This window comes from Paroedura picta, chromosome 1, assembly GCF_049243985.1.
Source record: "Paroedura picta isolate Pp20150507F chromosome 1, Ppicta_v3.0, whole genome shotgun sequence".
In the NCBI taxonomy this organism is placed as follows: Eukaryota; Metazoa; Chordata; class Lepidosauria; order Squamata; family Gekkonidae; genus Paroedura; species Paroedura picta.
This window is the reverse complement of record NC_135369.1, coordinates 137,075,685-137,103,380: the sequence shown is the minus strand read 5'-3', so window position 1 is coordinate 137,103,380 and position 27,696 is coordinate 137,075,685. Positions and strand designations below refer to the sequence as shown.

At 43.1% G+C, this 27,696-nt stretch overlaps 1 long non-coding RNA gene across 1 annotated transcript in view; it reads right to left on the bottom strand.

The window, feature by feature from the left end:
* The window catches only part of LOC143821376 (uncharacterized), a 74,991-nt gene extending 64,674 nt beyond the window's left edge, over nt 1–10,317 (bottom strand). The window contains exon 1 of the long non-coding RNA XR_013225786.1: nt 10,248–10,317. This is a non-coding gene — a long non-coding RNA (uncharacterized LOC143821376). The remainder of the gene's footprint in view (nt 1–10,247) is intronic.
* Between the last annotated feature and the right edge of the window lie 17,379 nt (nt 10,318–27,696).

The following is a 27,696-nucleotide window of genomic DNA, read 5'->3' as shown; positions in this document are numbered from 1 at the left end:
GCGTTACGATAGCAGCACTAGTGGGAGAGCCTTTTTCGATTGAACTGGCTGTGTGCGTTACCGAGACCTGCTGCTTTTGCTTCCAGTTCTTTTTAATAGCACTCAGACTTAGCGAAATGGCTCGTTGTGCGGAATTGCCCAGGGTTTTTGTTCAGCCCTGACTGAGAACAGTTTAACACAGATGAAGTACTGGGGAGGTAGGTAGGAGAAATTAGGTGAAGACTTCCATTTGGGTCAGAAAAGAGGATAAATCTTCTAGTGAGAGAAGAATTTCCCTTCCCTGTTAAAACAGGGAGATAGCTAAGGAATAGAGAGACCCCTGGTATGGTGGTGTCTTTAGAACCTGCCTTTTAAATCCTGAGGAATCAATTAGAAAGAGCAGTACTGTGTTCAGTGTAGGAATATGGATCATGGGCAGAGCACCCCTGCCTTTTGGAAACCAAAAGAGCCAGATACGCTCAACAAAGTATACTGGAGTGTTTAAGAAACAGTGAAACAAAATCTTAACAATTCTAAGTAACTGTGAAAAGCTTAAGAAACTCTTAGCTGCTTGAAACATTTGAACTGCAGTCTGAGCCTATATTGATTTACCTCAGAAATTTTACCTCTGATTTCATCTGACCTTTCCCTTCTACGTTGAATAAAATATTTTATTTTTGAACTTTAAAAAAATCCTTAAGTGCAATTTCAGTAGTTAAGTTAACCAACAGCCTAAATCAGAGTCAAGAGTTCAGCTTCTTGACTGCAGCTTGATCTAAACCCTTATATTGTCGTATATTACTCTCTCATACAAGGGCTTTTTCTGTGACTGAGTGCCAAGTCCTGATCTTTGCACACTGGTGTGCTCCACTCAGAAAGAGGAAGAGAGAGTGAACCCTTAAATATAGCCAAACTGAGATCTGCAGAGGGAGGGGAGACATGATAGAAATCAGTGGAAACTTGTAACTGAATACTGGGTGCTTTTCCCCTTTAACAACACCAAAAAGAAAAAGAAGAAAAAAACACTGGCCTCTTGATAATAAATTCATTATGGTTCATAGACTAGATTCCCAGACAGCAGATATATCTATTGGCATTCACTCTGGGCTCTTAGGATTATTGTGATTATTATAAAGTATAATCTCCATCCATTATTATACCTTAAAATGATGTTATTTTAAATATATACATACATGCTGGGGCTTTAAATTTGTTGCCTGAGAATGACAGTCATAATAAAACGACCATGAAAAACTGAAGCTGAAGCGGCAGCTCTGGACCAGCAGAGAGCAGCATTAAATTATGCAAAGAGAATCCTACACAGTTTATCCTCGTGTGCTGAAAATCTTTTCTATATATGTGAGATGCCCAAAAGTTAGCTTGAATGGTGTTTGACCTTTTCTTTTCTGCATCAGCTTTTTGCAAAAGTAAATATCCTTTAATGTATTTATATAATAAATTCCTAAACAAAGCTACACTTATAAATCCATTGAAGTCCATGTGCCTAGACAGGTGCAGCACTGCAGCTCTGTTTAGGATCGCAGTTAACATTTTTATTTGGGCTTAATTTCCTTCTGGACATTTTGTATTAATATCAAACTGCCCTCCCCAGTTATCAGGATACACTTCTGGGTATAATTTCAGGCGGCACAATAGTGCGTTCAAGAGTTTCCCCAATTGTATATCAGTGATGTATATTTTTTGGTATTATAGTTGTTTAGGGAAACAGATGATTGTCTAGCAAAAGTGCTATGATCTGGGGAAGTTTTGTTTTCTATGATATGCAAAATGTAAGCATTCATATTGTCTATATTGCAGTTTTATGAATATGTCTGGTCTGAACATAGTTAAGCATATTCATTCAAAAAAACAAGTCCTGTTGAGTTTAATAGGATTTACAGTGCAATCCTAAACAGGTCTATGCAGAATCATACTCAGATATATGCAGTGGCCCTTATTCCCAGGAAAGTATTATTAGGCTGCTGCTGTTAATCCCTAGAAAATCTGTTTAAATTTTTAGTCTTAAAATTTGTCTGGCTTTGCACAATGTTCCTAGCGACAGCGACTACAAGAGAGTTAGAATAATAGAATCATAGAATCATAGAGTTGGAAGGGACCTCCTGGGTCATCTAGTCCAACCCCCTGCACTATGCAGGATGCTCACATCCCAATCGCTCATCTACTGTAACCTGCCACCTCTTTGCCTTCATAGAATCAGCCTCTCTATCAGATGGCTATCTAGCCTCTGTTTAAAAATTTCCAAAGATGGACAACCCACAACCTCCCGAGGAAGCCTGTCCACTGAGAAACCACTCTGTCAGGAACTTCTTCCAGATGTTTAGATGGAATTTCTTTTGAATTAATTTCATCCCATTCATTCTGGTCTGTCCCTCTGGGGCAAGAGAGAACAACTCTGCTCCATCCTCCATATGGCACCCTTTTAAATACTTGAAGATGGTTATCAGATCCCCTCTGTGGCGTCTCCTCTCTAGGTTAAACAGACCAAGCTCCCCCAACCTTTCTTCATACGTCTTGGTCTCCAAACCCCTCACCATCTTTATTGCCCTCATCTCGACACGTTCCAGTTTGTCAACATCCCTCTTCAACTGGGGTGCCCAAAACTGAACACAGTACTCCAAGTGAGGCTGAACCAGAGCAGAGTAAAGCATTACCATCACCTCCCAAGATGTGGACACGATACTCCATTTGATACAGCCCAAAATCTCATTTGCCTTTTTAACCACTGAGTCACACTGCTGATTCATGTTCAATGTATGGTCTACTAAGACTCCTAGATGTTGTTAATGTTATTAATTTTTAGCAATTTTTCACACTCATCTATATTAGCGATCCCCAACCTGTGGGCCGCGGACCACATGTGGTCCTTTGACTAATTGGAGGTGGGCCCCGAAGGACATCTTCTCCCCCCCCCCCGGCCCTTTACTTCATCCCCCTCCGGCCCTTTACAACACACTTCGGGTGTCATTGTCTCCCATCGCTCCCAGATGGGACTATCTCGTTGCAGAGAAACAAGCTCAGGGTTCCCATTGGTTTGTCATTGTCATGAGTTAAAATTTCCATGAAAATAAAATGTTCCTTATGTTCATTGTTGTGGCGTGTCTGTATCTTATTTTGAAGGGATGTTTAAACATTACCATAGCGATCAGAGAGTGTTAGGGCAGTGGTTGAGAGTAGAGGAGTAAACTACACCCCCCCCCCACACTGGGCCTCAGTAAAAGGCATTGAGTGGTCCCCAGTGATAAAAAGGTTAGGGACCACTGATCTATATGACTGTCGTTCATTAAAGAAACTGCATGTCCCTAGCCAAAAGAAGTGTGGACTTTGCCAGGCAAAGTACTGCTTGTTTTAACAAGTTTAAGAAGCAGCTAACTGCTGTTATTTAGCTCAGTCTAACTTACAGAAATCGTATGAGGATTATTTTCCCCTCGTATGGCAAAGTTCCACACAGGAAAGATTTTGTTGTTGTTGTTGTTGTTAGGTATGAAGTCGTGTCTGACCAATTATGACCCCATGGACAATAATCCTCCATGCCTTCCTGTCCTCTACCTTTCGGCTTTGGCCCAGTCACTTCATTCATTCTGGCACTACTTGTACTAGCTGTCTGCTCATCCCCAGTAGCATATTTGACACCTTCCGACCTGAGGGGCTCATCTTCCGGCGTCATATTGTTTTGCCTTTCGAAATTGTCCATTGGGTTTTCATGGCAAAGATACTGGAGTGGTTTGCCATTTCCTTCTCCGGTGGATCACCTTTTGTCAGAGCTCTCAGCTATGACCTGTCCGTCTTCACTGAGCTACGCAAGCCCCCTTTGGCTTCCTACTTTAGCATTCCAATCCCCTATGATGATAAGCACATCATTTTTTTGGCGTTGCTTCTAGAAGGTGTTGTAGGGCTTCATCCTCTTCAGCAGCAGTGGTTGGGGCATAGACCTGGATTACTGTGATGTTGAATGGTTTGCCTTGGATTCGAACTGAGATCATTCTGTCATTTTGGGGATTGTATCCCAAGACTGCTTTTCCTACTCTCTTATTGATTATGAAGGATACTCCATTTCTTCTGCGAGATTCTTGTCCACAGTAGTATATCTGATGGTCATCTGAATTAAATTCACCCATTCCTGTCCATTATAGTTCACTGATTCCTAAAATGTCGATGTTCAGTCTTGTCATCTCTTGTTTAACTTCCTCCAGCTTGCCTTGATTCATGGATCTGACGTTCCAGGTTCCTATGGAATAAAAATCTTTGCAGCATCAGACTGTCTTTTCGCCACCAGTTACTTCCACAACTAAGCATCCTTTCGGCTTTGGCCCAGTCGCTTCATTCATTCTGGCACTACTTGTACTAGCCGTCTGCTCATCCCCAGTAGCATATTGGACACCTTCTGACCTGAGGGGCTCATCTTCCGGCGTCATATCGTTTTGCCTTTCGAAATTGTCCATTGGGTTTTCATGGCAAAGATACTGGAGTGGTTTGCCATTTCCTTCTCCAGTGGATCACCTTTTGTCAGAGCTCTCAGTTATGACCTGTCCATCTTGGGTAGCCCTGCATGGTATAGCTCATAGCTTCACTGAGTTACACAAGCCCCCTTGCCACGGCAAGGCAGAGATCCTTGAAGGGGTACTGGAAAGATATAATAATATAAAATATGTAGCCAAGTAGGTACAGTGTTCATGCAGACAGATTGGGCAATCCTCCTAAATAGTACTATCTTAATTGTTAGTCCACTCAATTGCAGCTCCTTCACATCTACCTGGAAAGCACGATGCTCACATTCCTGTGACAGATGGACAATAGCATGGTAGGCTGCTCTACAATCACATTCGGGGCCTGGTATTTTGCCCCATTTAAACAGGCCTGTACAACTGCCGAAGCCAGTTTGTAACAGTGAAAGTACTTGAACACTCCAAACAGTAGTATTTCTGGTGCCTTGCTGCATGGGTGGTTTACTGAAGAGATAATGATCCTGGCAGCTGCAGTGGTGGTGCTGGGCTCAGTGCACACTGTGCATACCATTACATACAGAAGCAATTCCATTTCAATTAGATCCATGCCAGGAATGTCACTGTCTCAGCTAAGGAAGCTCATGGGTGCAGATGGTGCATCCTTCTCCTAAAGCAAAGGTCCCCAAAATACCACCCAAGGGGGCCACTGCACCTAATGTCACTGTTCCTGGTGCCTAACAATTGTTTTTGAAAAGTGGGTGAGGATAAGAGTTTCTGATATTTACAGTATAATGCAGTTTTCTGTAAGGAATCTTAGCTGAGCAAATTGTGATGTCCACTTTTGCTTGCAGGATAGGATTAGGATATACACTCAGATTCCTGCTCTGAGGTTCACATAGCATTCAAAACAACATCTATTTATTAGAAAGGAGATACAGAAACAGCAGCAACTGGTTTAAAGAAGGGGAGCTCATGCAGTGAACATTTCTAACAGAACCCAGCAAAAGGGACTCCACCCCATGAGAATAAACGAAGCCACAGATATTGGAGGAGGGAGGAGACTGTTCAGAAGAAGTTGGTTCTTATATGCCACTTTGCTCTACCCAAAGGAGGCTCAAAGCGGCTTACAATCGTCTTCCCTTTCCTCTTCCCACAACAGACATTCTGTGAGGTGGGTGAGGCTGAGAGAGCTCTGATATCACTGCTCAGTCAGAACAGCTTTATCAGTGCTGTGGCGAGTCCAAGGTCACCCAGCTGGCTGCATGTGGGGGAGCGCAGAATCGAACCCAGCTTGCCAGATTAGAAGTCCACGCTTCTAACCACTACACCAAACTGGCTCTAACACATATAATAAATTCATGATACAAGGAAGTGGAATGATATTCTAAAAACATAGTGGGACTTGACTCTGATCAAATACTGATTGCATGGCTAAAAAGCTTAATGCACCTAACTGGAACTTGTATTGAACTAATCAGATTTTTCCAGTTTTAATGTATTTCTATCATCCAGGTGGAAATTGATAATCACTTAACTACATCAAACGTGTTCACTTTTCAAAAATTGTTTGTTCCTACCAAAATCTGGCTAGAATCTCTCTTTTATTGTGTATGTGCTCAAGGAGTGCTCACAAGCCATTCAGTACCGAGAACTCTCATGATTACAAGTAACAGCGCAGGTTAAACGTGGCTGGTTGATGAGAGAAGGGCTCGTGCTGTTTGTCTTCTCACAGTGTACTCAGTGTGGAGGTCGGTAAACGATTTGCCCTAAGGCCAGAGATATGTATCAGGCAGGATGTCTTCAGAACCATCTTTAATGTGCAGAACAGCAAATTGGTCAACAACTTAAACAAGGGCTGGAGTCCCAACTGCCAACAACCCAGTTCTAACTAGTATATTCCAGAAGACACATCCATTCATAGGGAGACAGGGAGATCCACTTAGAGCCTGTCTCCCTCAGAAAGAGACAGGTTACATATCAGTAAAGGGATAGCCAGGAATAGAAGCTCCCATGATTTTCCATAAGTATGTTAGATGCCTGCAAAATGAAGACAGATCCTGCCAGATGACAGTTTCTCTGCTAGCTGTGCAGGAGTGGTTTAAAGATTCGTGGGGCACATAGCACTAATGCCAATGTAAGGATATGCAGGGTCCTAACAGAGTACACTTTTGGCAGGAACAGCCAGACTGGGGACAGAGGGGGGGCACAGTGGAAAGGGGTGTGTTCTAAAAGAGGGGAAAGGGGGGAGGAGAGAGGCTACACCCTGATCCATGGGGGGAAGGCAAGTGTGAGGCCCCTGGAAATACAAAGCCCTTAAGATGTGCTACATGTGCTACCTGGATGAACTGATCCTGTAGATTGGTATGTACACTTATTTTATGTGTTCACAGCAAAATATATTTTTAAATGAAACAGGACTTCTGCCTCAAATGTTGAAGACCTACTATCCGAGTTATGCACAGCCTTACTCTTTGACTTCTCATGGCAGCCATTTTGTGGTTATGCCCATCATTATGTTACAATTCTAAAGGTGCTCACGGGTTAAAAAAACATTGGGGACCCTTGTCCTAAAGCATGATGTGAAAGATGTGTTACAAGACTAATAAGAGCCACTATAGGCTTGAGGGTCATCTACTCTGGCTTGACAACATCTGGAGATTTGAAGGTGGTGCTTCAGAAGGTTAGAATTTGAGGACAACTCAGCAGAGATGTGATTCCATAGACTCCACTCTCTGAAATGGCCATTTCCTCTAGGGGAACTGAACTCTGTAGTCTGGAAAAGAATTGTAAATTATTCTGGAAGAACTCCAGGATCCACTTGGAGGGTTGCCAGCCTAGATAAAGATTCCCATACTCTCCCCCTCACATTACACAAACCTGACACAAACCTCATTTGAAACTATAATCTCAAAATAAGTAACACGACTTTATTGGCTCCATGGTCTACAGGCTGATGAGGACTGCTGGAATCTTGTCCCAATGGACTTCAACCAACCAGCAAAATCCACCATACTTTTCAATGCTATAAATATAGCAGTACTTCATATCGCTTCTTTCTTTAATTTCCTTGATGATTAATTTTGTTTACAACTTTGTACACATTCATTTTGAACACATTTATCCCAGTGTCTATGGAACCATGCCCAAAAGTTGTTACAACAAAATTAGGAACAGACAGTGCGATCTTTAAGAGTTACACTCTTCCCAGTCCACTTAAGTCAGCTGGCACAGAAGGATGTCACGGGGCAAGTCATATCACAAAAGATATGTCATGCGTTTTGTTTTTGGATAACATTTGGGTTACGTCTGTGAAGTATGAGTGGGGAGAAACAAGGGGAAATATATTGTTTTATTTCTATCTCATAGGGTTTTGCAATTAGCAAAATGGCTTCAATCAGTCAGAACCCAGGGAGCAAAAGATGACCGAGCATGAGTAGTTAGAAATGTTATCAACTGCAAGGGTCCGGACCACCCCCTCAGTCAATTTGGCCAGCAGCAAGAGAAGACTTAAGGTTGCCAACTGTTAGGAGGAGTCTGGAGTTCTTCTGAAATTACTAGGGTTGCCATCCTCTCCCATAATTACAACTGATTTCCACGTGTCAGAGATCAGTTCACCTGGCAAAAACAGCCACTTTGGAAGGCAGACCCTATGGTATTATGTCTAGGGTTGCCAGTACTGGGTTGGGTGATACATAGAGACAGGGGGTAGATCTGGAAGTGGGCAGGATTTGGGGCAAGGACTACAATACTATGGATTCCGCCCTCCAAAGCAGCCATTTTCTACAAGGGGACTGATCTCTGGAGAGGAACTATACTTCCAGGGGATCTCCTGGTCCCACCTGCGGACTGGCATCCCTAACTATACCCCTTTGAAGTCCTTCCACTCCCCAAACCCCACCTTCCTCAGGCTCCAAGTATTTCCCAACCTAGAGGTGGCAGCCATAGGAATTACAAGTAATATTGGGACTACTGGAGAGATCCCTTGGAGCAAACGGCAGTGTTTGGAGGGTGGACTCTATGGCATTGCCTCCCTGCTGGCAATTTCCCCAGCTGCAGCTGGCAACTCCAGGGGCAGGCTGGAGGGAATGGTTGATTTCGCTGCAGGAATGTGGTGAGCTCCAAATAGGGTGAAGTTTAAAATTAGAACTGACCTTTTAAAGAAATATTATGAAGGAAAGGAGGTCACAGATGGTTGCGTGTCTTGTAGTTAAAAGTTACAGGAATCCATAAATCTCTATCCTTGACTCAGTCTGGCTAAGGTTACCAGGTGCCCACAGAATTGTCACTCCTGCCCTCCATGGCCTGCCTTGCCCTGGTGAGCAGCAGGAGGGAAATGGAGAGGGGAAACATTCTTGCTGATGCTTTGACATCACTTCCAGTTGAAGACCCAAAGTGATGTTACTGTCCCCCCAGGCCCCCAATTATGGTTGGCGTCCTCCAGGTGGGGGTGGAGATCTGGAATTACAACTGATCTCCGAACTACATAAATGACTTATTTCTTTAAAACATTTATTCCACTGCTCCTGGAGAAAATGGCTGCTTCAGAAAGTAGACTGCAAGGCATTATACTCTTCAAGGGCCCTTCCCCTCCCTAAACCCCACTGTCCAGGCACAGCCCTCAAACCTCCAAGTATTTCCAAACCTGGAGTTGGCAACCCTACCCAAAGTGCTCTGGGAATGACCAGGGCGTCAGCAATGCTTTCCCTTCCCAGGCCCTGCCCCCAAACACAGAGGCAGCCATGGGGCAGTGGCCCCTGGTTCCACACTGGGGGACTGAATCTGAACCTCTGGTTTATGAGAGATGGCTGGCTGGCTATGCAGGTGTGGGAAAGCAGGGCTCCCCCCCCAAAAAAAATCTATTTGCTGAGACCATTCAACCTCCTCTCTCCCCATAGCCCACCTGCATAGCCTGCCTTAAAGTTGTGTCTGGGCCATCAGTTGGCCCAACTAATTATGTATAAAACTAATTGCATTTCATTCATTTCAAATTACACTTGGAAGAGTTATGATGAGATTCCTGCCAAGCTTATCTCTGCCTCAACTTCTCCCCGCCTCCATACCTGCTGCTTCAGTTTCTCCCATAAAAATTCCCCAAACAATTTCCTTTCTATGTATTTGAATAAGTGAGTACTGATTCACAAAAGCTCACACTGAAATAAATGGTAGACTTTAGGTGCCACAGGAATTTGTCAGTCTTGACCATGATTGGTTATCAAAATATGGTCAGGAGAGAAAAAGAGATAAGTAACAATAATTTAAATGCATATTTTGAGATTCTCTAGTGTTTTCTGAAACTCTTGGGAGAATTCATTTATGATGGGTGTGCCCCTTCTTTTAAACTTTAAAGGCCCCCCTCTCTCTCTCTGCATTATATTTTTGTTTTGGAATGCAGAAAATCCCAGGTCTAGTCCCTGATATCTGCAAAGGATCTCACGCAGTAGTTAGTGAGAAAGAAAGATCCGCTGCTGGTCAGACCAGCGATAATACGGAGTTTAGATGGGCCAGATTTAGGATAAGGCAATTTCAAGTAGAACTATACTGCTTAAAACTCAGAGTTAAGGATTTTTTCCAGTCAGCTTGCTTAAGCCTGGCATTTCCTACCATTTTGTAAGTAACACTGTGGAAGCAGCTTTTAAAAGGTAAAGGTATCCCCTGTGCAAGCACGGAGTCATGTCTGACCCTTGGGGTGATGCCCTCCAGCGTTTTCATGGCAGACTCAATACAGGGTGGCCTTGCCAGTGCCTTCCCCAGTCATTACCATTTTTACAAGGGCAAAAAACCCTACCTGTGGTGATTAATACTTACCTTAATCCAGAAAGGGCAAGCTCTGTTTTGTTATTATGACTCTTGGAAAAGGTTTAAACTCCTTCTTCCCTGCAGAGAGTAACAAAAACTGTATTGGCATATCAGGAGAGAGAAAATTCAATTAGTGCAACCATTAATGCAGCTAATGGAGATCAAGAGTGGACAAAATTTAGATTTGCATTTCAGCTCTCACAACCTTATGGCAGATTGTAAAAAGGCAGGATTCTAAATATTTATTAAAAGCAATACTTGAATCAGGTCAGATGATCTACCTTTCCTGGTTAAGAATGGAGGAGCAACATCAGTAAAACAAAAGAAATTGTTGTATGACTGGCAAAAACCAACCCAAAAAGATTTTTTTAAGTTGTCTTATTTTATATTCCAATATACAACAAGGTTCCAATATTGAACACCTTGTTTCACCTTTGTTTTTTTCACAGCATATTACATCTGAAAAGATATAAAATATGAAAAATACAGAAAATACAATCAAAGTCAATATAACATACAGAAGAATAATTCCCCATGCTTTTAATGCCTTCCAAATATGATCACTTGAAGTGGTGGATGCAGCCATGAAATCAAAGTGAATAACAGTGGGCCAGAATGCAATGTTAAGCATGAACCAAATATGGAAAGATAAGGATATCAGCCTTAATACAAAGTGCCGGCTAGTCAACACCATTGTTTTCCCCATAACAAGCTATGGATGCGAAAGCTGGACCCTGATGAAGAAAGAAGACAGGAGGAGAATAGATCCTTTCGAATTATGGTGTTGGAGATGAATGCTGCGAATACCATGGACAGCCAAAGTTACTAACTATGTCAGTGGTCCCCAACCCCCGGTCCAGGGATGAGGATGAGGAAGGGTGCTGATCTTGTCTGGGATGAGGAAGGGTGCCGATTGGCCCCTTCCTCTGGACAGACGATTGCAAAGCGCCTGCCTATTGGCCTCGCTGATTCCCGCCCTGGCGATAAGGTCGCAGTTGCTCCCTTGCCGGCGGCCTGATGCATCGGGAGGCGATTCGCGCCTCTCGCTGTGTCAGGCCACCGCCAGGGAACCCCAGAGAAGTGCCTCCCGACGCATCAGGCCGCCGGCAAGGGAGCAACTGCGAGCTGCGCTATGAGTGGCTCGCAGTTGCTCCTTTTTTGCCAGGGCGGGAATTGGCGAGGCCAATCAGCAGGCGCTTTGCGCCTGCCAAATGGCCCCGCCGATGGTCTGTCCAGAGGCTTTGTGGCTCCTGATTGGGCCCTCTGAGTTTTCATGCCAGACAGAGCCCGCCCTTTCTCCTCTCCCTTAGGGCTTACTCTTTTATTTATTCCGCTCCACAGGAGTGGTTAAAGATGGTGAATTAAGGCCTACTTTTGATGAAGAAATTCAGGAATGACTTTTTTTAGATCAATACTCAGGAACTCCAATAAGAGGTTCTTTTTGGGGTTGAAGATGCAGGGGAGATGCGGAATGTAACTTTGAACTTGTCATCCCCACCAGTGGTCCCCAACCTTTTTATCACCGGGGACCACGCTCCGGGGACCACTCAACGCCTTTTACTGAGGCCCATGGGGGGGGTAGTTTACTCCTCTAATCTCAACCACTGCCCTAACGCTCTCTGATCACTATGGGAATGTTTAAACATCCCTTCAAAATAAGATACAGACACGCCACAACAATGTGTTGTAAAGGGCTGGGGGGGGGAGAAGGCGTCCTTCGGGGCCCACCTCCAATTAGTCGAAGGACCACATGTGGTCCGCAGCCCACAGGTTGGGGATCGCTAATCCCCACGATTCATTAGGAAAGAAAACGATTTAATGCATTTGGGTTTAGGATTCATTCCCACTCCCAAATACAGCTCCTTTCAAACAAGAATTTCTACTGATTGTTATATTTTATCAAATTAAGAGCTTGGTTTGGGAATGCAGCTGAAAGTGAAAAAACTTCCCCATTTAGGACAAAATCATCCTTTGTCCCACAAGTTGACAATGAGGCTAGTACCACCTTTAAAAGTGTAGTATTGAGGGATCTTAATACATTGGAAAGTACTTTCCATAGACCAAATTACAATCTCAGCAGGGAGGATAGATTAGTTATGGATAATTTAACTAAGGATTCTTCTATTGTTATCAAAGAGGCCAACAAAGGTGGTGCTATTGTAATTTTAGATAAGAAGGATTGTTTATTAGGAGTCAATAGGCAACTCCAGGACCATTAGCCTTTGATCCACCTGCACAAATTAAAAACTGTAATATATGAGGCTGTGTGCTTGGGCACTATAGAGGAGAGTATTGACAACTTCTTGATTAATCTCAATTACCGTATAGCATTTGTTATGTGTTACCTAAAATATACAAGCATGGTTTCTCTGCACAAGGACACCCTATTATTAGTGGAAGTAATTTACTTCTACAGCCCCTTTAAAAATCCTTGGATTTTTTCCTCCAACTTGCTGTAATACATAAATCTTCATATATAAAGGAAACTAAGGATTTTATTACCAAAGTGGACGGTTTACATATTCCAAAGGAGGCAGTTTTGGCTACCTTTGTTGTAAAATCTTTATATACCTCCATTCTTCATGAGGAGACAAAGCAAGTTCTTGAATGTTATCTTAATGCTAGAGATTCACTTCACCTCCCATATATTGGAATTGTTAGATCTCATTCTGGAATTCAATGACTTTAGATTTCAAAACAATGTTTGTTACCAGATTAAGGGAGTTGCCATGGGTAGCCCAACAGTGGCCAGCATAGTGGATGTATACATGGCAAGATTGGAGGGAATATTTATTCTTAATGACCCTTTCTTTCATGACATCATCACATTTTATAGCTTTATAAGTGATGTTTTCCTTATTTTTAGGAACAAAATGCAGTTTGACAACTTTAAGGACTTGGTGAATTCAATAGATTCAAACACTGAATACACTTCAAGTTACCATCCCAATAAAATGTCTTTCCTTGACCCAGAGGTCTGCAGGAATGGTCCACTCTTTTTGAAGCATGTCCTCAATGAAATACTTCGGATGTTTCGTTTGTTTTACTAGACACCACCTATGTTCAGTATATTGCTTATGAAGCTTGATAGGATTGCTGTAGTGATGCCTCTGTATACATGTGGTGGTTGTTATAAGTTCCTTAGAAAATACGTTAGCTTGAAACACCACTGTCTGAAACACTTTTTCTTGAAGCAACTTCATAGTTGCCTAGCAAGTCATAAGGGATGCTGTTATTTCTTGATTTGAACCAGTTCTCTATTTGGAAGCACTTAGGGGAGGCAGTTACATAACTGGTGTTCTGCTGGGCTAGGATGGCTCTGTAAAACGTCCCTTGCAATGTGCTGAGTAAACAAAAACCTTTTAAAGGAGTTTGCATTTACTGCCTGACGTAATATATCTAACCTGGATATACAAACGGCATCTCATGTTATATTTGCAGACTTGTGGACATTGCCTTCAATTTTTCTTAAGTGGTGTTTCTTGAGATCTGGAACACTTCCCCCTTAAATTTTATTTATAATGGGGGGAAGGTGTTATGGTACAGTTTGGAACAATGGTTTAAAATTTAACTCTACACCACCAATCAAATCAAAAAATCAAAAGCAGTAGAATAAAAAGTAGTAAGATAAAAGCATACAGAAAACAGCTTGGCATCAAGACTAAAAATGAGTACACAAGAATTACAAAACAGTTAACAAATTACAAAACAGTGTCTGTCAAATGGTAAGATTTTTTTTTTAATGAGGCATCCAAAGATTCACCTGATAAGGTGCAAGATGATCACCTGTGATAATAGAACTCCATAGCTGAAGAACCCGACAGAAGAGATCCTCTCTTTGATTACCATTAGCTTTATTGGGGTCTTTTTTGCATTTTTCACAGTGTGTTTCTATCTTTAAAAAAAATCTGTTCTGCTTTCCTTTCAAGTTCACTATGGAATAAATTTTGGCTTCTGCATCACTTTTCCTCACTTCAATCTTCAGTTCGTTTTCTGGCCAATTTATCTCCAACTTATTTGAATATCGCTTGGGGTGGTCTCCCCCCATCTCAAAAGCTGAAGTTCAATCTAAAGTATAAAGATTCTGTCAGATTATCCCCCCCCCTGCCACCCTTCTACACCCCTCCAATCCAACACTGCCCACACTGTACTTGTACCTCCCCCTCTGTACCTTCCTCTCGGACCCCACCCCCTCTTTATGTTGACAGTCTCCATCTGTTCCTGTTTTCCAACTTCCAAATATTTTCTTTTTTGACAGCTTGACTCAGTTTAGCTAAAATGAATTCTGGATGCTAGACTGGGGTCATTTGTGGAGCAGTGGCTTCTGACACAGAGTGGGACGAGGGAGGAACTGGGGTGAGTTCACCAAGTAGTCCCTTCTCCCTGCTCTCTCCCTAAGGCTCCCTGCTACTTTCACAACAGTTGATGGTATCCAGTTCAAATCAACTAATAGAACAGGAGCAAGCTTTGGGTTGCAGAGAAAGGGAAGAAGCACTCACACATCCACAGGCATAGGGCTAGAAAGTTGCTTGGGTGGCCACACAAGCAAGCAAGCAAGTATGCAGGCACGCAAACCACCCAACCTCCCCCAACTGAAGGCTGTGGGCAACACAGCACAACAGATAAAAAAAACCTCCTTCATCTTCCAATGAACACCCCCCCCCCCCAGTGAAGCTGACTAATCAGGAGATTCATGCAAACAAGATGGTCTGCTCCCCACCAAACTAACTGTGACTCTTCCGACTGAAATGCAGAGTCTATCTTCCAAGAATCCACATGGAAATATTGGAAGGAACATAAAGGTGCAGACTGTATGCACAGCATTCAAATTTAGCCATCCCAGCCTAAATTCAGTAAATATCAAGAATAAAATGGGTTATGCAGAAAGGTCCTTAAAAAGATAGGGAAACACAGAGCAGGGCATTTATTGCTAGCTTTAACCATCAGGCATGTTCCCATGGGAGTAGGCAGTCCTTTAAGTGTTCTTATTCCAGGGAAAAACCTTGAATTATACCCCCAAATGAACTAGCTGCCAATTAAGCTCTTTAAGGTATGGCAGGATGTGGTTTCTGCAGCCCATAGACTCATACCCATTAGCAGCATTGCACTATTTGGAGTTTGCAGAATGACTTCAAAGACAATCCTTAGGAGAACACTCTGCAGTAATTTAACCAGAATGTGATCAGGTCATGGATAAACCGGCAAGGGCTCACATTTCAAGGAAAAGACTGCTGCTGATATGCCCAATTCTGTTAGAGCTCTCTCAGCCTCACCTACCTCAGAGGGTAGCTGTTGTGGAGAGTAGAAGAGAGGGTCATTGTAAGCCACTTGGAGACTCCTTTGGGTACTATGGTAGTATAAAACCAACTCTTCTTATTTTAAAAATAGCTTGGAAATTTACAGAAATTTGTGCTGGTTGACCTGCCAGCAACTTCACATCATGAACCATGAACTGGCTACAGTTCATCATGAACTTTTGTTTGTGAGCCCATCATGATCTTCCCTACTCACCACTGTTGGCAATCTCACCATTTAGGGGAAAGTGTCTGGTATTAACCAGAGCTTCAGCCTTTTCCTTCATGGTTCCTGCTCAGTGGAAAAGGTTCCCTGAGGAGATGGGAGTCCCTCGGACATCTTTAGGAGGCACTGCAAGGCTTGCTTGTTGGCTGAAGCTTTTGATGGGATTAAATGGTATCTTTTTTGGCGGGGTGGGCAAGGGAGACATTTGGGGTTTGTGATTTTATTTTGGTTTTAATCAGAAATGCTCTTCAGCTACTATTGTAAGCCCACTTGAACCACAAGGAAAGGTGGGGTAAAATGTTTCAGTTAATAAATCAGAGATGCCATGGAACAGGAAACCAGTCTTGGATGATAAACTCAAGGCTTGCTTAGGAAGATAGAAAAGTTTCACATAAATTAAAATATTGTGTTATATCTCAAATTGACCAATGAAAATAGTTGGCCCCCTCTAGAAGATAATCAATCTCTCCCTGTCCACAGGGATTTTTCCGGAAGGGCTAAAAGATGCAGTGCTTTGACCTCTACTGGAAAAAAAAACATCATTGGGTCCTCAGAATCCAGCCAGCCAACTGCCCCATTTTTTATTTGGCTTTTCTGGGGAAGGTGGAAATTCTGGTCTTCAACCATTCCAGTCTGGTTTCTGCCCTGGTCATGGGGAGAAGATAGCTTTGGTTGCCCTGATGAATGACCTTTGATGACAGCTGGATCAAGGCAGGTCAGTGCTGCTGGTGTTGCTTGACCTCACAGCAGCATTTCACGTAGTAGATCACGAGCTCCTTGCTCACTGCTTTGTCAGTGCTGGAAAACGGGGGACAGCCCTTCAAGCTGATCCCCTTTCTCCAGAGCCACAGAGGTAGAGAATCAAGACATTGTATTCTTACGTTATTATAAGAACATCATATTATTACATGATGTTATGTTCTTTCCAGTTTTGTCTTCCTCTTTTGTGAGATGCATGTGAAGACATCAAGATATTAGCTACTATGAACATTAAGCTCTACTTGTGTGTACAAAGGTGTCATGTGCCCATCCCAGTTTGATGAGCAAAACTCTGGTAGAGGGAGGGGGGACACAAGCATATCTGTTCCTGGAAGACTCCATAAGATGTACATCTGTGGTGGCAACTTCCTGTAGGAACTCCCTTAAGGTTTCCAGTAAAGCTACTTTATTCATCTCTATGACAAGTTCTGAGTCTGCTTTGGTCTCTTCAGAGATGTGCTTCCTCAGGGTTATGACAATATGTATGTACGCTATAGACAGGAATATATTAAGGTAAAAGGTCCATACTACCAAATTCTTCATATTCTTTGTTCAGAAGTTCTTCCAAGATTTCCACATTACCAGAGAACTTTAAAGAATGTGGTATGACTGGACAGTTCACTTAGCCCTGAAAATTCTCCTCATGTAACATTCATACATATTTCAGCAGACTTCTGAATTAGGAAATTATTAGAACTTGGCACTTTCCTTAAGCTCAGGGTTTTCTCTGCTTCAAAGAACATGTCGCATATTAGCTAAAATGCCCATGCTTTACACAACTGAGTCCAGTGTGGGATGGATATAAAACAAGGAAGGCAGATGAATCTTTCATTAAAAATGAACAGCCACAAATACATATGTATAGTTCAAATTCCCCCTCCAAAATAGACTCAACTCATTTATACCCTTAAACAATCTTGTAAAAAGCATAGTGGGGTGTTTAAGAGCAATAGCCTCTAATCTGGAGGACCAGTTTGATTCCCCACTCCACATTCAGCCAGCTGGGTGGCCGGGGGGGGGGGATACTGGCCACTGCCATGCATGTCCAGTCCCCAGCTGTGGGGTGGGAAAATAGCAGGAGGAATCGGGAGAGAATTTAGCTCCATTGGACAGTTTGAATTTATCCTGTAAAACAGTGGTCCGCAACCTTCCGGTTGCTGCGGACCACTGAGTGGCAGGAGAGGGTGGCCCGGGGCCCCGCGCACGTGTGGCAGCCCCAGCGCAAACGCACATGCGCGGACTGCCACACACGCACGTTTGCGCCGCTGCCATGCCGGCGGCCGCGGCTCCCGCTCCCGGCCCCTCCGGGCCGCCAGCAAATCGGCCGCAAAGCTAATCGGCCAAAGTGGCCGATTAGCTTGCGGCTTGGCAAGCTTCTCTTCCCCCCCCTCCCGAAACAAGAAGCTAGCCGGGCCGCGAGCTAATTGGCCACTTCGATGGCCGATTTGCTCGCGGCCTGGCAAGCTTCTTGCTTCGGGGGGGGGCGGGAAGAGAGAGCTGCGGCCCGGCGCCAAGTCCTTCGCCGCCCGCGGGTTGGGGACCACTGCTGTAAAAGCACTCTAGCAGTCAAACACAATAGTGCTGCGACACAGCAGATATGGCCAGGGGGGTTCTTGGTCAGTTTTGACAGATGGCAGAGGAGGAGACCATCCTCAGTATATTTCTCCATTCTGGCCATGTTGATGGAGCTGTGGGATGCAGCCAGTTGACTGTATTTGGAGGTGCCATGGCACTTGGGTGAGTTCCTGCCAAGTTATCTTACCAGAGTCCATTCTGCTTTTAAGGTTGCCTAACACAGAATGGATCAGCTTCATGGCTGTGTCTGAGCAAGCCTTGTTAGGCACTTCTGCTGGGCAAATGGCTGCTTGTAGCATTTTAATGCAAGGTCCATTTTGACCTGAATTCCCTGCCCCCTCCAGAAGCCTCATGAGACTTTGTTGTTTCCTGCATGCACTCTGGGCATGTGCTTTCCAAATTCAATGCAGATTGCTAGGTACATCAAATGAATAGGTGCACTTTAAAGATCCACATTACTCCACTAAGACAGAAAAGTACAATGTAGGCTATATCTTCTGGTGCAGCACCATGTCTTGCACACATATTGCAACTATTTCAACAGTGGATAACACATCTTGTGCTACTGTCAGATCACTGGCTTAATTGAGTACATGGTTGGGTGTGTAAAACCACTGGTAAGAGGGGAAAACATACTCCATTTCTCACACTATGTAACCTAACACATGACAGGTGGCATTGTGATTTTCCCCCACACTGTATAAAGCACATAAGGGACATTGTTACAAGTTTAAAGCTAACACAGCATGGCGAATCACAGTTCTCATATTCCACTTTTAGAGAGTACAACACTAGTACTTTTTTATAACCTAACTAGCAAGAAAGCCCGCTGCAGCCCTAAATGTAGCAGGTGCTAGCAGGAGAAAGGTATGGGCAGAAGGCAGCTCTGCAGAGGCACGGAGCAGCCTCTGTTCCCCTCACCCACCTCCCCCTCCCAAGGTGGAGGGGTGAGCATATGTTGCCCTTGGGGCTGGCAGGCCCGGGGTCAGCTGCTGCCGCCACCACCACCACCTCATTCCCGACCTGTCAGGTGGGGGAGCCAGGGCCGTGACCTCCTCCCCGCTGGCACCGCCGGCTCCTCACAGGGTTGGCCGCTGCCACCTCTATGGACTCCTCTCTGCTCTCAGCACTGTCACTTTCCCCTCTCAGCGGTCTCTAGCCGGGCTGCCTCTTTGCCACTGCCTCCTCACTGTCAGCACCACCACCAGCTCCTCCTACCTGCCACCAACCAGGTGAGGTGGTGGGGGGCTGCAGACATGTCAGCCATGGCAGTGAGGCTTATGTGGGGCGATGGACACAGAAAGGCTCACGGTCAACTAGGATGGGCGGTTCCTCCAGGGGCCAGCCAGAAACCAAGCCCAGATACTCTCTGGGCGCTGGACATGCCCCACCCACTGGCCCTTTTCCCAATTATTATAGGGCCACTAATGGTTAGGGTGGTGTCACATATACAAAATTTTATTTTGTTTTTGTTTTCTCAGCAATTGAGAAGGTGGGGAAGATGAAATCACCCAGATTCTAGTAGTAATTGAGAGAGGAGGATGGATGTGTTGGGGAAACACATCAGCCCTTTAAGCAACCTAATATCACAAACCCCCAGAAATCAAACTGTGCAGTGCAATGCATAATGCTCTTTAGTGATAGTTAAGCTTCTAAGAGGCAATGCCCCCCTTACAATGTCCCCCTTCGTGTTTTTCCTGTTCCAAAATATGCAACAAGGTCTAGAGCAGGGGTAGTCAACCTGTGGTCCTCCAGATGTTCATGGACTACAATTCCCATGAGCCCCTGCCAGCAAACTCTGGCAGGAGCTCATGGGAATTGTAGACCACGAACATCTGGAGGACCACAGGTTGACTACCCCTGGTCTAGAGGAAGCCTGGCAAGGCAACCAGAGGCTGCAGGGACAATGGCAGCACCACAGGATTGGGGTGGAGCAGGAGGCCAGGCATGGGGGAGACAGAGGAACCTCAGATGCAGGAGATGCAGCTGTCCTCTCCAGTAACTAGGCCAGGTTAGCATATAGCAGTACTTTGGTGGAAGATGGGTATGGCAGGCAAGTAAAGTTGCAGAAAAGTAAAGGAGTTAACACTATAACATGGCCTTTGTGATTGCTTTCAAGAACATCAAGGGACGCAGAGCAGCCATTGGCAGAGCCAACATCAGATCCAAGGGGTGGGGGTGCTTGAGGAGATGAGACTACCTTAGATGTACAGAAAACTGCACGTCAAAAAACCAGCGTCAAAACCACTTAAACATTGATGTACTCTTTGGCCCCCACAGTGCACTGAGTTAACATTCAGCTAAGTTGCTGGTCACAATGGATCGGACATGACTTCGCACCTAACAACAACAACACGGATGCTGGAGGTGAGAGTCCCTGTACACGACAGAAAGAAGACAGAGGTCCCTGCACAAAGTAGAACTGAGGAAGAGCAGAAGTAATTTGTTTGCTATTGTTGTTTGGTGCACTGTTCAGTCCTGGCCCCCCGCCCCTCCCCTGACATATATCCTATTATCTGCAATTTTGTATATAGGTCCTATAATTAGTTGCAAATGTTTAATAAATTATGTTTGAAAAAGTTTAATAAAATAAAATATACTGCTGCCTCAACTTTATTAAAGACAAAGAACATCAAACCAGTACAGATTATGTTCTTGTAATGACAATGAACGAACATTAACGCTTAGCAGACCCTTTAAACCTTGACCATTGTCTACCTGTCACACTATAAAACACCATAGTATCCAAAAGAACTGTTACATTTATTCTGGCTCATAAAAGATTGTGTGTGCACTTTTCTTGGTTCTACCCTGTTGCTTAGTTGACCCACTGGTGGCTTTTGTGGTCAGCTGAGGGGCCGCATTCTCAGCAGCATCTCCTGCTAGGAATCCAGTACCAGCAGCCAAACTCTGCGGTTGCTGATGCATCCATGGCAGCTGGTTGTGCTGGTTCTTGCTGCGGTTCCAGGTGGCTGGGTTGGTGCACAGTTGCACGAGAGTTTGAGTTAACAAGGAACGCTGAATGTTATGGAAACATCCCCAAAACCGGATATAGCATTTACTGCAGACATCATTACAATCATATTTTGCTGCATAACTTCCTCAAAGACCGATCTTTCTCCCCATCCTCAAACTTTGCTTTCAGTTCCTGTTCTTCCCTTTCCTTCCATGTGCATCAGATTACTCGTTATGCATCCTTGCCTGCTCCATTATTTTTACAGTCATGTCATTCAGCATGGTGACCCTACCCTGTCTTCTTCTCATACTGGCCAGTCTCATATTGGCAGACAGTTCTGCTAGTTGTATCAGCTCACCCTCTTCACCAGGTTCTCCTACAAGCAGGAAGACAAGACTGAGTCACCTCCTAGTCCCCCCCAAATCACTCCTTATTGCACTGTGACTATTTTGTTATTAAGGTAACTGCCCTCCCCTCTGGTGCACCACTTGGAAGTCGAGCATGCCTGTTTGGTGCTCTATTTAGTATTGCTTAACTTCTTGTACATTATCTGCATTTCCTGAATCAAACATCTGAGAACCCAGTATAGAGTAAAAGCTGTTTGAGCAACTGATCCTAATCTGGGATGTCTTATCATTCTTTTACACAAGAATTTACTTATTTTTCAGTTCTCAGGAAAGAGATTCATTAGGCTGTGTATGAGAAGAGTTTCTTTTTTTCCCTTTCCATTTGTGTTATTTATTTTTGTGTTGTTTCAGATTAGGTAGTCCTTGAGCCTTGGAAGATGTTTAGTTGAGAAAGCTGTTTTTAATTAGAATATATTATCTTGGAGCTTGCATACTCCTTCATCCCTTACATGCAGATAGTTAACACATGATTTTCTAATCCTCTTACGCTTATTATAATTTTTGTGGCTGCTTCAGGCTGTCATCCTTCCACCCAAGAAGTAGAAACCTGCCAAATTAGGGTGTTCGCCCTAGCAGGTGTAAAATAACAACTAAATTGTTTGGCACCTTATCCTTACAAGATAAGGATTTATAAAGGAGGGTTTATTCTCCTGTATTAGGAATTGTGTTAAGGATTTTTAATTTGGGTTTTATAGAATTTCATTAGAAGAGGGTATACACAAATAAACTGATAATTATATGATTTATAGGATAAACTAAGTTTTGACCTTGAATGAATTTTTATTAAAATATTAAGTAAGGGTAAAAAGAGGCCAGTCAAAGACAAATGATTACAATTTAACAAAAGATGACTGGATGATTTACCTCCTAATCTTCTGTGGCTACCATGAATCCTTTTGAAGTTTTAGATGCAAATATTCCAGCCCCTTCTAATCCTTTGTCTGAGACGGGGAATTGTAAACCTTCCTCCTATAAGGAACTCAACAGTTGCATGAGGCTCACAATGGTTGTAGGGAGTCCTTTTATTCCCAAACTTTAATAAAGCAAACATTTTTGATAGCCAAAATACTGGGGGGGGGTATGAGAAACTGGGTATAGTTGTAGGTAATTTGATTGAATGAAAACGTCTTTACAGAAAGGTCAATTATATTGTAAAAATGTCAAGGTCATTATAATTCAAAAGGAAGATTATAAATGGTCACCTTATTGAGCAGGCACACTCTTTTTGTTATTATATGGGGTACAATTGTCTGTCCTCTAATAAATGAACTGCACATTACAATTACATGCTTGAGAGAATTAAAGTTCATCTCTTTGCCATTTGAAGGTTTTTTTCATTGAGACAGTCAGTATGGCTCTTTCTGTATATCATGCTAAAATCCACCCTCTTCTGCTTTGTGGAGCATCATTATAAGTATCAGCAATTTCTGCTCAAGTGGAATCACTTTGTGCCCTATGTTGGGTCCCAAAATGTGTTTAAAATTCCAACTGGTTTTAGAAGCAGGCTATAGTTCCATTTCACTGACGTCTTGGACTGTTGCAGTTAAATTTAGAATGTTTTTGCTAGATCATGATTCTTTGCTAAGTTTTACAACAGTGATCACAGCAGGACTCCCACAAGTCATCTTGGATCATCTTAGTAGATATGAAGTTAAGAAGCATTGGAATAGCTTTACCATCTTTGGATATCACAAGCATTAGGGAGAAAACTTTTGAGCTGCTAAGGAATCTGAATCAGGATAGAATTAAAACACTAAAAGAGTTTGTTCTGTACTTTATTGGGGCTTTTGAACTTCTTTATTTCCTGTCCAGCAACAAGATTTGAACTTTCTTACAATCCCAATATATTGTCAGCTTTTTTAGCCTAAGTAACTATACTACCTTTACAGTTAGCTGTTGTGCTGGAGTCCCTCAGACTCAGAGATCCTGCCCTTGCGGGAAAGCAGACATCTATTTCAATTCTTTAGTTGTGATTTACAGACCCTACCCTGCATAATTTTTCACATGCAGAAGCATGTTTAGTTTTGTCCTACGTGTTCCTTACTGCTTCCGTTGTGACTTTGACATCTGCCCACAGAACCAGAATTTCCTGTCTCTAGGGAGACATAGGAACATTCAGGCAGTAGTGTAGTAGTGGGATGTGGTTGAAAAGGTTTAGTTGAGATGCTGCAGGGATTTTGAAGCCATCTCTGTTGGAAGGTTTAAAGACAAGAGGAAGGAGTAAAAACCCACACACTGCTGTGAAATAGAGCATTTATTTATGTCAAGAGGAGGCCTTAAATATATATGTCCATCAATCTATAATGAAGGACTCAATGTTTTCACACCCACACAACCAGGCTTAAAAGAGAACAAAGTTTGAGTCCAATGGCACCTTTAAGGCCAACAAAGACTTAATCAAGGTATAAGCTTCTTCAGGCATGAAAGCTTATACTTTTAGTAAAACTTTGTTGGTCTTAAAGGTTCAATTGAAATCAACCTTTATTTTGCTTCAGACCGATACAGTGACCTACCTGAATCTGCTTAAATGAGAGCTTGGTGTAGTGGTTAAGAATGCCTGCTTCTAATCTGGTGAATTGGTTTGATTCCCTGCTCCTCCACATGCAGCCAGCAGATGGGTGACCTTGGACTCATCACAGCCTGATAGTGCTGCTCTCACAGAGCAGTAACATCAGGGCTCTTTCAGCCCCACCTATCTTGCAGGGTGCCTGCAAGGGAAGGCAATTGTAAGCCACTTTGAGACTCCTGGTGGAGAAAAGTGGGGTATAAAAACCAACTCTTCTTCATCTTAGGAAACTGTGAGCCTTAACCACAAAGCTATGAAAGCCAGTTGCAGCAGTTACTTCATGGGACAAGAGAAGACCATGTATATACTCATTAATAACACTTTTTCCATCACCACAAACAGCTCTCAAGCACCTTGAGTACAATCAAATTTTATTGTGGTATATGCTTTTGCAGCAGCATTGTCAACAGATCTGGAGAAAAATGACCTGTTTCCATTAATAGAGGATTAATGTATTGAAATGGGTTTTTCATGGCATGGAAGTTAATAAAACAAAATTTGAGTCCAATGGCACCTTTTTAGATCAACAAAGTATTATTCAAGATGTGAGCTTTTGTGTGCTTGCACACTACCTCCGACAATGAAGTATGCATGCACACAAAGCTTGAATAAAACTTTGCTGGTCTTAAAAGATGCCATTGGATTCAAATCTTGTTCTGCTACTTCAGACCAACATAGCTACCCACCTGAATCTCTGTAGCACCAGAGCCAGTTTAAGAATGTGTGGGGCCCTAGCAGAGTACAGTCTTGGTGGGAACAGCCAGCCTGGGGGCAGCAGTCCCCCGCCCAGTGAAAAGGAGTGTCACACTGAGTGTCCTTTGTGAAGGTGAATGAAATCACTTATTCAGCCTCTAGTAAAGGGAATGGACTCCCCCCCCCCCCAGCCTTCCAGGTAATTCACAACTCTATTGACTGCATCTTCCTAGTGTGTTTCAGTACAAGCTCAGATGACAAAAAGCAATTCAACATTAAAAAAAAAATCATTTGGCTTAATAGGGAGTGGTTAGTTCATTCCAAAATGGTTTATGTTAACACATTCGTAATACCACAAAGGGATTTCTGCTTCATCAAAACATGGGAGCGGTCAACACCCCTTGGCTCCTTTCCATCTATGCTCAGCATAGTACTGTAACACTCTCTTGTTTGGCCCCATTTTGTAAAAATTCCCTCCTCCTCAGAACTAGGATTCCCAGCTATTAAACTGGCCCCTCTAGCTTTTCCTCTGGTATCAGTTTTATCTGCTGCAAATGTTATTTACCAGATGATGTATTTGCCTCCATGCTATGAAAAGCTTCAACTTCTCATTTTCACCCACTAAGCATAAGATATTTCAACCAACTGAGGGTAATATTTCTGTTTCCATGTCTATGTGAATATGGTCCTCCTTCATCAAACTTCATCCACACCCACAACTTCCTCCTCTCCATAGACTCTCATTTTACTCTTAATTGTACCACTACTGATCCAAGCAGGAAATTATATAGCTCTAAATATCCTTTGAAAGCAATGGCCTTTAAAGCAGTCCAATCTCCTGCTTAATATAGGAGAACATATATGACAGGTGGCTGCAGGGCCTCTGTTTGAAGACTTCCAGTAAGGGAAAGCACCCCACCCCCAAGCTAATTAGTTCCAATGTTGATCAACTATTCCCATTAGAAAGTGTTTCCTTGGATTGCTAATTGCCTGGAGGGGGGGGGAAAGCCCTATCACTTTAATAGACACTTAATAGAATACTATTAACTTTAAGCTATAAGCATGAACCAAATATGGAAAAGCAATATGTATCAGCCTTAATACAAACTGCCATGTAGTCAAAGCCATTGTCTTCCCCATAACAACCTATGGATGTGAAAGCTGGACCCTGAAGAAGGAAGACAGGAGGAGAATAGATACATTTGAATTATGGTGTTGGAGACGAAGGCTGCGAATACCATGGACAGCAAAGTTACCAACAAGATAGTTTTAGAGAGGAACAAACCTCTCTAAATGCTCAGCATGGTCCGCGGCAAAAGGAAATGTGGTCGCCAAAGGATCCGCTGGCTCAACGCAATCAAAGCCCATACAGGGATGACCATGAACCAACTAAAAGAAGCAGACATTGACAGAGACGTATGGTGAAAACTTTCCTATAGAATCGCTGAGGGTTGGACGCGACTGAACAGATAACATCATTATCAGGGGAAAATTCACATTTTCACATAGCAAGCCTCTGTTAAAGGAGCAGGACTTTCTTTCCCTTGTCTTCCAACCTATTATCAATTAGGTTTATGTTCCAAATCCCAAATCATCTTTGCTGTCTTCCTCCTAACCTTTTCCGATCTCCCTCCCTCTTTCTTAAGGCAGCACATGAAGCTGGTCACAAGCCCTTAACTGTGATTTCTTCACTTCTGAGTGTTGGCTTCTCAGTGAAACACCTGTTCCTCATTCTTTCTTCAGGTTCTTTCCACAAATTGTCACTTTCCCCCCAGCCAATGGAATCTAATTTGCTGTGATTTTCCCCCTCTGTAGCTTAGAGATATCTTGCATCACTCTGAGTCAGGCTTCATGCACATTAGGGTGTGGGATGATTTGTGGACATAGGCCAAAATACCAGAACAGGAGTTTCATCTAGGGGCCCACAAAGGATTATGCCATAATAAACTGTTAGTGTCAAAATGCCACAAGAGGACTCTTTTTCACTTTTACCGCAAGATTAATATGGCTACTCCTTTAGAATTTTTCTCATCATGACATCTCCATGCCATCAAATTTCTGCCTGCCATGGAGGTGTTAAAGATGCAAGAGTCTTGCCACACAAAGGTTAGCAAGAGTCCCATGGCACCTTAAAGTTCCATCTCTTGCTAGGTGAATTAAAAAAAAATCCAGGATAATCTTTTGTATACTAGAGATGTCTTCTTCACATGCAAAGTTTACATCTGGAGCAGTGAGCTCTAGTTCATGAAAGCTTATGCAAGAATGTAAAAATGTGTTGGTCTTCAAGGCACTACAAGACTTGCATTTATTTTTGCTGCTTCAGATACACATGGCTACCTCTGTGGAAGCCCTATGGCAAACTAATAAGAGATGGTGTAACCTGCAGCAAGAAAAAAAACCTATGATGATTTACCACTTGGTTACAATTTGTGAACATACAACATAGCGTATTAAAACTCCTTTATCACAAGTCTTCATACTTCAAAGGAACAACTCCCTCAACATAATGAGGATGAAAGGAGACATTCTGAAGCTCCACAGAGAGCTTTCTGAGGCTCATGGGCCATTCCCTGAGCTGCAAGAGAGGGCTGTATATAAATATAAGAAAAATAAATAACGCATTTTCAACTGCAAGGCCAAATAAGTTGTTCTACAGGTCTTTTAAAATTGTTAATCTGATATCAGTTTCTTACAGTGCAGATGTGGAAACAAAGTTCATCCAGTTCAAAGGTATGGTTACTTGTTATCTTTTTCATATTTTCCTCTACAATTCCACCCCCAGTCCTGCTAATGAGGTTGGTTGGAGAAGGAACAGAGAAGAGACAGGAAACAGGGACAAGTGGGAAGGGAGAGTGGCAACAGTGTGAACCTTGTGACCTTCTGAGCCACACATTGTGACTTGAAGATCTTACGTGTACTTGGCACCAAACCCACTGACAGGTAAACTAGAAACCGTCAGTACAGTAAAGGTGTATTAGAACT